Source organism: Drosophila virilis, unplaced genomic scaffold, assembly GCF_030788295.1.
Source record: "Drosophila virilis strain 15010-1051.87 unplaced genomic scaffold, Dvir_AGI_RSII-ME tig00001590, whole genome shotgun sequence".
Taxonomy (NCBI): Eukaryota; Metazoa; Arthropoda; class Insecta; order Diptera; family Drosophilidae; genus Drosophila; species Drosophila virilis.
In genome coordinates, this window is record NW_027212847.1 from 437,501 (window position 1) to 448,541 (window position 11,041).

At 45.3% G+C, this 11,041-nt stretch overlaps 1 long non-coding RNA gene across 1 annotated transcript; it reads right to left on the reverse strand.

Annotated features, from left to right (window-relative positions):
* Nucleotides 1-9,297: 9,297 nt before the first annotated feature.
* Nucleotides 9,298-10,612, reverse strand: LOC116649977 (uncharacterized). The gene is made up of 6 exons (XR_011417305.1): nt 10,453-10,612; nt 10,328-10,388; nt 10,195-10,246; nt 10,059-10,124; nt 9,703-9,771; nt 9,298-9,628 (listed from the first exon to the last, which is right to left on the reverse strand). It is a non-coding gene; the product is annotated as an uncharacterized lncRNA (long non-coding RNA).
* Nucleotides 10,613-11,041: the final 429 nt, after the last annotated feature.

An 11,041-nucleotide genomic window follows, 5' to 3' on the forward strand; every position in this document is an offset into this window, starting at 1 on the left:
ATCAAGCTCCCACCCACCCTGTGGTGTATATGTGGTGTAAATTATTTGTTAATTCCAATCTTTGCTTTCCTCTCCATCAACAAAATTTTGGCCGGTTATTATGTCAATTAAATAATATTGCTTAATTAAATATTTGATTACAGAAAACAGCAAATTGATAAGAGACAAAACAGAAAAATGAAGAAGTTGTCGCCGGTTGCCACCAGAAACAACACGAACAAATGTGGTAAACCCTCTTGAAACAAGTAAAAGCAATATATATGTGCCAAAATAGTAATAATATATGGTGTGCCCTGCGTAAAAAACTCTCTGATGGGCGGTAACGGAATATATGATGTATACATGTATGTAAGCATGTATCGTTTGGCATGAATTTAACTTTTACGATTTTATGTTTTACCTGGTGTTCACACATGAACACGTTACACCGAGTCTCACTAAGACCCTCGTTATAAATATATCACACCATATTCTGCCAAGCTTCAGGAAGCTGAATAAAAATAAAAAACGCGCATGTGGTCACTTAAGGTTGTAAAGTGACCTACACTGAAAAAAGGTCATGTATGAAGGGTAAGGAAAGATCCTAATTAACGACAATAGTTTATAACCGCTGTTGCCAATAATGAATCGATAGCTGGCCTATAATAAGACACTCTGTTAGTATATAAGACCTTGGATTTGTAAGAATAAATCAGTATCTAACTCACAATAAATAGACCTGTTTACCTTGCATAACTTTCAGGTCGTTCCCTTTCTGCTTGCAAGTAATATATATGCGTTTGCTGACCACCTGGTGGTCCCTTCACTCTCTTCAACCTCGCAGATATTTCACAGAGCTATAAAGTGGCTGAGTCACTTGATGTGCCACAGAAAACGGCTCCCCCAATAAGGAGCATTTGCCCTGCGGATGTCGTAACACTGCTTAAAAGTGCACTTGATCAGCCAAGGCACTCCGTGTGAAAATGATGATCGCCAAACCTGGTAAGCCGCTAACACAGCTGGAATCTTAACGACCTGTAAGCCTGTTGCCGACGCTTTACAAAGTTTTTAAGCGACTCCTACTTCCGGAGCTCGACGAGGGCACGTGCCTGGTTTCGGAGTATCAGTTTGGCTTTAGAAAGTCTCTCGGATGGTCCGAGTAGGTCAACCGGGTAGGTTACCATTTACTGGAGGCATCTAAACAGAAGGAATACTGTGTTTGGGTGTTCCCCGACGTTAAATAGGCGATTGACTGGGTCTGGTCTGGACGTCAGTGACGTGCAGTGCAGTGCTGCTGGTGATAACGTATGCTGGTGACGCTGCGGCTAGACAGTTGCCAGGTGCTAAAGTTCAATGGAGAGAACGAGAGAAAAATGCTTGAGTAGGCTTCAAATGGTCGGCTGGCTAATAAAGCCTCAGGGCAAGCCGCATGTTTCCACTAAGGCACTACTAGTTAAAACGATGGTGAGGCCTATCTGAAAATATACTATTCACTTTTGGGACACGGCGTCAGCACATCGCTGCGTCGCATAAGAGTAATCCAATATAAGGCAGCACGCAAGGTTGCCGGCCTGCTATGGTAGGTGACATCCGACGCCATCGAGCGCAATCTCCACCTAACAAAGGTAGGAGGAGATCAGCTAAACTTCTTTAGCATCGGATATGCCGACAAGCTGCTAAAGCACCCTATCGCGGCTACCAGGCATTCTCCATCAGTGAGGAGCATTCGAAGGCTACACATTGGCGACCTACTTACGAGGCGAAATTTTTAAATATCTGCTTTCCCTTCTTTATAAATAGTCATATAATCATTATAAATATTATAAAATACAGAATAAAACACATTACAAAAAAATAAGGAAATAATGGCCATAGGACTTGCTCTACTTCATAAAGCAAACTTTTGACGGAAAAAAAGGACTTGACTTCATAAAGCAAATGCAATGCTGAATTCTTAAAATAAAATATTGCAAACTCAATCTGGATCTGCCTATGGTCAATGGTTGGGACAATCAGCAAATTTAAGGCTGCATCGTTCTGCCGAGAAAATGCGATAATATAAAAGAAGATAAAAGAAGAACATATTTGACATGTGCCCCGACCTGCAACAAGAACTATGCCTGGCGATCCTTCAAGATCACTCAAGAGCCAGCCAGCAACGCCAAAGCTTGTCCGGAGGCATCTGAGCTGACTGTAACGAGCCCAAGTGAATCGGAAATGTGGAGCCTGAACGACGAGGTAGACTAGATGCTGTAAAAGGCGTCATCGAGGAAAGCGACAGCTTTTGGAGCAACCGGACGACAGTGGTGATGACACCCGGGACAAAGAAATTCTGGTTAGGCGGCCGGAAGCTTTATTACGCGACGGTAAGGACGCTTAATCGCTGCCGTGCATCGAGGGTATCTTGTCGCCAGTAATGAGACGCACTTTATATCAACCGTCGAACTGAAGTTTGTGATTTGGCAGATCGAGATAGAGGTGAAAAGGAGGGCGTATACGGCGTTTACAGTACCGGGGAGGCCAGTGTATCAATTCCACCATATGCCATTCGGACTCTGCAACGTGGCTTAACAATTATGCCGGCTCATATATACTTTAGGACCTAACGTATTCGTATACGTGAATAATTTTTTGATCATGGTGAATTATAGCGTTTCTGAGAAGGAGAGTCGGGCAGCCAAACAGGATATCCCTTTATTCCGCCCGTACCTGAAAATGATACCTTTCACGGTAATCACAGATAAGGCGCGCCTGCAGTGTCTTATAAGTCTCAAAGACTTCAGAGGAACGGCGCAGTATGGAGTATGAAGCACATGAGTGTGTGTGCAAAGTAGAGTTCGAAAATTAGGAATTGCAAAATCTTGTCAAATTTTCATCGGGGACCGGCAGGCAGGCAAGCAACAGGCACACAAGCGCATAAATGCTAATATTCATATGCAAAATGTGCAAGTGTGCGTAAATATAGCAAGTCCAAAGAATCGTAAATGCACATATGTAAATGCTTAGATACCAAAGATAACGAGATAAACTGCAAGAATTTCGCATCGACGTGGCAAACCCTTTCATGATTTCATATAACTCGTCCCTTCAAAAGGGTAGAAATGCCTCCAACATTTAAGAAAAATTTAATTTGTGCGCATAGTTGCTTGTCGGACACAAACACACACGCATACATTTAAACTATCTCTAAGCATGAGAGAGCTCTGAGAGTAAGCGCGAGCGAGCTAAAAATAAACAGCGTTGCTGTTCTATCACACAAATCACATGGAAGAGAGTTAGCCAAGGAGTTTCCTGTAGTGTTAGCGAATAAAAAGACATATGGCATGTCGAATCTATATGCTGGTTAGTGGTGTAATCTCTCATTCTTGTCAGACGTTGGCGGCAGCCGTGCCCGGCCTTTTGTTCACCTACCTTCCGTGGGTGTGGGCTTCACTGGTTGTTTCCACTTAGCCGACTGGGCAAAGGTTACGAAATGCGCAATGGTGGCCAATATTAGTGAGATGAGGGTCAGATGGTCGTATCAGGTAGAGCGGTTACGCGTGGTTCAGAAAGCCGGATCTTACTCTGAGATAACTTGAGTAGATTATGAGTTTTATTTGTTTGTTATTAGAATCTTATCTTTATTGTCGCGTCCTTTCAGACACAGCACTTTATGTTGATTATTAAAGTAATTTTTGCTGTAGTGTTGTCCGTTTCTGATGTTTAACTTGTTACGGAACTACTTGTTTACCGGTGGGCCACGCCGGTTGGCTCATCGATTTCTCTGGGTGCAGTCACATTCGTTTTGCATAGCGTTGTGTTGTGTTCTGTTTTGCTATAGCCGTGTAGCTTTGTTGTTATTGATTGTGCGGACTGCGGGCCAGGGACGGGACTGCACCCAGAGAAACCGATGAGCTAGCCGGCGCGGTCCACCGAAAAACAAGCAGCACGTAACAATTTGGCATCTAAGCTTTGAAAATGCATTCGGCTTTTTTGAAGTCGGTGTGTACATCAAAGGAAAATAATAAGATACTAATACAGAGAAAAGGAAAGGTACAGAGAAAAGGACTCCCTTGGCCTTAGGATCCACAGCGCTGAAGTCTTATGCCCACGAGTTGATGACACATAATCGCGCGGCGGGTAGTGGAATCCGAGAAGCACGACGGAGATAGAGATTATCAGAATATCCATAAGCAAGAGAAGTTTTTTTTGTAGTAGTTGATGGCAGTAAGTCATGTTCGCATGTTAGCGAAACGTTCACGACCGTTCATCATTCGCCTGGTGGTAGCCGCTATGACAAAATATCCTGTGAGGAAATCTGATATTAGGGTAGGGTCTGTTAGATTTTGTTTATTGTTTACTATTTGTTTTGTCTCACTCTGGGTATACGTTTGGTATATGCTGGCCGTTTTATATGAGCTTCGGAGCCAGGTGACCCAGGACGATATAGATTCAATCCTGCGCCGCACCTGTCTCACAGCATGTCCTGGAGGTGTCCAGAAGTGCGACAGAAACATAATGGCCTTCAAGGTAGCGGTTCTTGAGTGCCGTTCGTCAGTTAAACGGACGAACTGAGGATTTGACGCACTCTTAAATGTTGTCCACTGTCCAGTGCGTGGATAAATTAGCCTGTGTTAGGATTTGTCTTCTCTCCCCCTAATATTTAAAATTTTTGAAAGAAGAAAAAAAAAACCCTTTTGAGTTTTTGTTTGTTTTTTTTTTTTCGTTATTTATTTGATTATTTATTTATTATTAGTACGATTTGTTAGTGGGCGTTTATTTATTTATTCACGTAATAGGAATTATTGGCAAAAGTTTTTTTAATAACAGGGTTTAGTATGGCCGAGGAACAGGTGACTGATTGGGGTTCTGAAGCTGACGGAGCGTCAGCACTGCCACCGCCACATTCGACAAGAGGTCTAGTGAGAGCGCCGATGAATACCCGAGGATTTACTGAACTACCGATCCCGGCGGAGGGTCATCTAGTAGACTTGGAAAAGGAATTAGCGCAACAAGACAGACCTCCGCGAAACCTGGAAAACCGGCGAAGGACTCCATACTCACATCGGCAGCAAACGTGGCGATAGCTCAAGCCCACCAAACATATCTGCAAACTCTGCCCGCTGCAATCAGCGAATCTATCCGCGAGGAGATGCGAACGGGCTTCATGCAGATGATGCAGAGCATCATGGATGTGCTTAGGCCACCAGGGAGCCAGGCCGAAGAGAATAACGCTGCGCGGAAGCTCTCGCGACATGTCGTGCAGGGGCCGGGAACCGGCACAATTCCGAAAGAGCGAGAATGGCATTTCCACCACCGGTGCCACCGAAGCCACACAGACAGGGCACGCGAGGAGCGGAGTACTCATCCAGCAGCCCAGTATATGTTCCCGAGGCTCATGCGAGGAACTTGTGGAATCCGAATAATCGCCATTTCCGAATGGAGGAAGCGTATGCCAACGTGCGAGAAGCAGCGTACCTCAAGCTCAAGAGGTAGAAGCGTCAAGTTCGATGGCGAGGACGCCATGAATTCTGTCGAGTACTTCGCGTTTTTGGGCTGGAGTTCCTGCAGAGGCAATATCAATGCCCTTGGAAGGAGGTCCTTCGCGGGTTTCACCTGCTCCTTACCGGCCGTGCCCGCGAGTGGTACTGCATGCAGGAACTACTACAGCGAGAGCAACAGACCAGCGAAGGGGAGGACGACTATGTTCACCACATGCGTCAACTGGCCGCGCGAATCCCGAAACCGCTGAGAGACCGCGAACCGGTAAAGATTATAAAGCGTGGCTTGAAGGAGGGTCTGGCAAAATACATCTATGCCATGGATGTACTAACCGTAGACGAGCTGCGCCAAGAATACATAGAAGTGAAAAGGCACATTGGTCGCAGAGGTCGGACCGGGTACGGGCACTCGTCGCGTTACTCACAAGGAACGAGCCCCACCGTTCACGAGGTTGACGTACCACCACCTCGTGCGGAAACATCGCCTAGAGAACTGGAGGAGGCATTCGTGCTAGGCAGGACATCATCTTGGCTAGTGTGCTGGAACTGTAGGCAGTTCGACCAAATCTTTTAGGGACTTCGTCTCTACGGAGCGGAAGATATTCTGCTACAGATGCGGAAAGACGGACACATTCTGTGCACAGTGCGAAAATTTTCCGTGTAACCCCAGACGGAAGGGCGCGCTGATGGCGGGACATGCGAGTTCAGGGACGGCGACTGCGGAAAAACAAGAGAGGAATACCTACCAAAACCATTAGCACTGATAAAGGATAAGAATATAGACCATGAGGACCAGGATAAGTTTATATATAAGGATAAAAATAAAGGAGGCTTACCATATGAAGAACGTGTTGGGCATACATGTCGGCCCGGAATAGAATTTTTGGTGAGCGACAACTGGAGGGGATGACATTGGCCACCAGAAGAGTGCTCAAAGTTCGGGCGCGTTTGCTCAGACGCAAGATGACGAGGCGCCAGGTCATCGAACCTGTGAAACGGGAGGATAGCCCAGAACCACGCGTATTCGCCGAAGTGGAGGTCGCTGGAATCAAAATCAAATGGTTGCTAGACACCAGTGCCTCGGTTAGTCTGCTGGGGAAAGGTGGTCAAGAATTAGTAGAAGAACTAGGAGTTACAGTGCAACCGTATGTTTCGGTATTCACGACCGCTGGAGGCGAGGATAAATCAATCATAGGTAGGGTAGAACTCCTAATCTCGTACAGGGAGCAGCATAAAAACGAACCTTTTTTATCTGCCCCTATCTGAAACAGCAAGCCTACTTTGGAATTGATTTCTGGCGAGCTTCTAACATAGCCTTTGATGTGTAAAAGGCTTCCTATCTACAATAGACCAGACCCACTATATCTCCAGTCTGGATCCGAAGTTCGCTTATTGGCAGGTCGAACTAGACGATAAGAACAAGCCCTATATCGCATTTACCGTACCAGGTAGGCCGCTATACCAGTTTCGCGTCATGCCATTTGGTTTATGCAATACAGCTCAACGTCTAGTTCGTCTAATGGACAAGGTAATTCCCAACGAGTTGCGGTCCAACGCCTTTATGTACTTGGAGGACTTATTAGTTATTTTCCCTGATTTCCCAACGCACTTGAAATATTTGAGACAAGTGGGCAAATGCTTAAGAGAAGCCAAACTCTCTATCGGACTGCAAAAATCCAAATTGTGCTTCCGGGCTTTAAAATACCTAGGATTCATTATTGGTGGTGGCACGCTTCGCATGGACCCCGAACGGGTTATAGGGTTGCTACCGGCGCTTTATGCGAGATTTCGCGGCAATGGCCGCCCCACTGACTGAAATGCTGAAAAAAGATAACGGAAAGTTTGTATTGAGTGACGAGGCAACACGAGCCTTTGAACATTTGAAGGCCGCCCTGACCACGGCCCCAGTACTTGTGCACGCGGATTTTCCCAAACCCCTTTTGTGCAGTGCCATGCGTCTCAGTTAGGGGTGGGAGCGGTATTTTTTCAAAAGGACACTGAAGAGCAGGAACGACCCATAGCCTTCTTTTCAGCCAAGTTGAACAAACACCAACGGAATTATTCCGTCACTGAAAAAGAGTGCTTAGCGTCGATAATGGCCATAAAAAAGTTCCGACCCTATATAGAAGGGATGCCGTTCACCTGCATCACAGACCACGCCAGCCTAAAATGACTGATGTCTTTGAAGGACCTAAGCGGGAGACTAGCACGTTTGACATTGCAGCTGCAAGGCTACAACTACCGGCTACCGAGCACCGTAAAGGCAGTGAGAACGTAGTAGACGACACCCTATGGCACAGTATCGAAGCCGTGGGAAAGGTTACGGAAAACCTTCTCGAATTTGAGACCGACGAGCTTGACTCCGCGGAATATCAGGCCTTGCTCGAAAGAGGACGTTCAAATCAGGACAAGCTACCGGATCTGAAGGTTGAAGGGAAGTTACTTTTCAAGCGTTTGGGAACGAGATAGAAGTTGGAAGACGAGTTAGAAGGCACCATTTGGAAGTTGCGGGTGCCAAGCTCGTTGACAGCCGGCTTTACGGGTGTGTCGTCATTGGGGTGTCGTGAAAACGCTCGAGACCTTACGTAGGCGGTTTTAATGGCCCGGCATGGTTAATCAGGTAAAGGATTGGGTGAGACAACGTGTGACATGCAAGGAAGTCAAGGCACCGAACTTTCGCATACAAGTGGGTCTAGGAGAAGAGGTAGTGACCGAGTGACCATTCCAAAAACTATACATTGACTTTCTGGGAAAGTACACACGTTCGAAGCAAGAGCACGCGTGGATATTCGTTGTAGTCGACCATTTTTGCAAAATCCACTTTCTTAAAAGCGATGCGGCAGGGTCCGGCTCTTAACGTGATGGAGTTTTTGGTCAGCGAGGTTTTTTATAAGTTTGAAGTACCCGAGGTCATCCACTCTGATAACGGACGACAGTTCATATCCAGTACGCCCCAAAGTTGTCGGCCATCCGGGCGTATCTAGAGCAAGATCACCGCGAGTGGAACCTTTACTTTCCGAAAATAGAGGTGTCCATACGAAATGCCATAAACACCGCGACTGGGGTGAACCCCTTCATTGCTATTTTCGGACATCATATGTTCCTTATCGGGGCATGCTACTATTTGGCTCGTAGTTGGCGTGTCTGAGTGATAAAAAGATCACCCATTTGCACCCAGCAGACAAAATACACCTGATTAGACAGCGAGTCCAAGGCCAACTACATCAGGCTTACGAAAGATGTCAGCGGCAGTACAATGCTCGAGCGCGGGTGTTCCAGGTGGAACCCGGACAAGAAGTTTCCCGATGTAATCTTGTGCTGAGCGATTTTGGGAAGGCTTTCAACGCCAAGTTTGCAAGAAAGTTTCTTAAGGCCAGAGTAGTGGGTCGAGTAGGCAACAACTCGTACCTGCTGGAAAACTTGAAAAGGAAGCTTTTAAGTGTGTTCTATGCTAAGGACATACGGGTGTAGATCAGGGTCGTGGGTGTGGCCTACGTTGGGCGCTCTATTTGGCCGGCTTAGCAAACCGGATAGAAAATGCGCACACAGATTCATCGTAACAGTCGATGCAGATGGGCAGCAACGGTAACCATATTTAAATGTATGCGTGTATCGAACTTCAGCACCTTTGATGTTGCTACCCAATGTAGGAGAGGAGAGTTCGACTTTGTCATCGGTCAACAGTGGGCGTGCCGGCACGAAGAAAAATTAGACGTCTGATGTTTTTTTCTATGCCGGCCACAGAGCAGGCACTCGCAAAGATCAAAGTGTATATATTTATTTATTTATTTTTATTATTTAATTGCAAAGATAACTCCTTAAGTGCTAACGTGTTGCAAAAAGAAATAGTACACAAGAACAAAAATACACAAATCAATAATACACCCTCGTGCTGCGCTTAAAGCAACAAGAAAAGGGGTACTCCATTAGAGCAGCCGCAGCCATTTGGTGGACAGATCAACCCAGTTATTGGCGGGCCAGATTTTCCAAGCACGGTCAAGCATCGGCGTAACCATCACGACGGCGAGACGAGCCATCACGGACGGGACTCCAACGACCAAGACGCGGCCATAGACGAGACCACGCCCACTTCATCGCTGAGTTCCACATCCACCTTCCCTCGCCTGAGTAAAAGGCAGAGGCCAAAGCAGACCCATATTTGAGGCTCCCTGAAAGAGAACAGATTTTTTTTTAAATTGTTAGCTCTAGTTTTTTTTGTAAATTAAATACATAATATACTCACGACTAGTCGCAATAAAGTAAATTTCCGTGAGTGCGAACAGGGAAGGAAATGGCCCAAAGATTATTGCGTCTGCCAAGTAAATATAGAAATTGAAAATTTAGATTTTGGTCAACTTATGTACGAGTGATACCCACTTATACGTATGTATATATATGCTCTGCATCTCAGGTGCAGAAGACACCTTATGATCGCCCTTACCGCCCCCACACAAAGAGCTCTTTAGGCAGGCAAGGTTATATAAGCGCTTTTGACGAACATAACGCGTTTCGTTGGAAACACATATGTATACAGGCATTTATTTTAGCGGGTACTTGCTCCCCATTGGTGCAATAATTACCTGTATTAATATGTCTCACCTTGTTTTTCTTTCTTTCTTTTCGTCTCCTGTTCCGTATAAAGGTTATAAAACAATACATTCTGTGCTAAGTTTAATATTTTCAAGATTAATATAAATTGTCTTAAATATGAAATTATGCAATACGTCATAGGCACCTGTTGAAGGCAAGTTGAGGAAGTGTCCGTTTGCCTGAAGTGATGCGATACTCTGTAACAAAAAAAAAAATTGAAATCTAAAATTAATATTTTTTGTTCTAAATATAAGAATATATCAACTTATTGTACGCACCCGCTTAAAATGCTCGAAATTTTCACGTGTACGAATTTATAAATAGAAGCTTGGAGATATCCTGCAGGGGAATAAAAAAAAAACTTAAATGTTAATATCAATAAGAAATGCAACCAATTATATACCGGAGCTGAAGAGAGAAATGCCCGGCTGAATTTTCAATGACGGGGAGAGTTGACATTACACCCGGCACAGGTTGATGCAGGCCATCTAATGGCCAAAGTGTGGGAGACGAGTAGGTGATCGTCTCATGGTAGGGCGGGTACGCTGGGTTCGGAGCCGAGACCCGATCTGGAAGAGAAAAGATTAATAGTGTTTTCTTTCTTTGTTAATTGATATTAACATTTCACCATTGTTGTTTACATTTACTTATCGCCACAGCTGTTTATATTGTTCATCTGTTAAAAGATTCGATTGTTTGGTGTTATCGATTTGTAATTCGCTACAAACGTGTAGCTTTATTGTTATTGATTGTGCGGACTGCGGGCCAGGGTTGGGACTGCACCCAGAGAAACCGATGAGCCAGCCGGCGCGGCCCACCGAGAAACAAGCAGTTCCATAACAAATGTAATGGAGTTAATATCGATTATGTGGACTGCGGGCGAGGAATGGGACTAAGCACCGATGAGCCAGCCGGCGCGGGCCAAAGGGAAGTCGCACGCCCGTAACAAATATATTGACCAACAGCGGGCAAAAAAGACTATCTATATATTA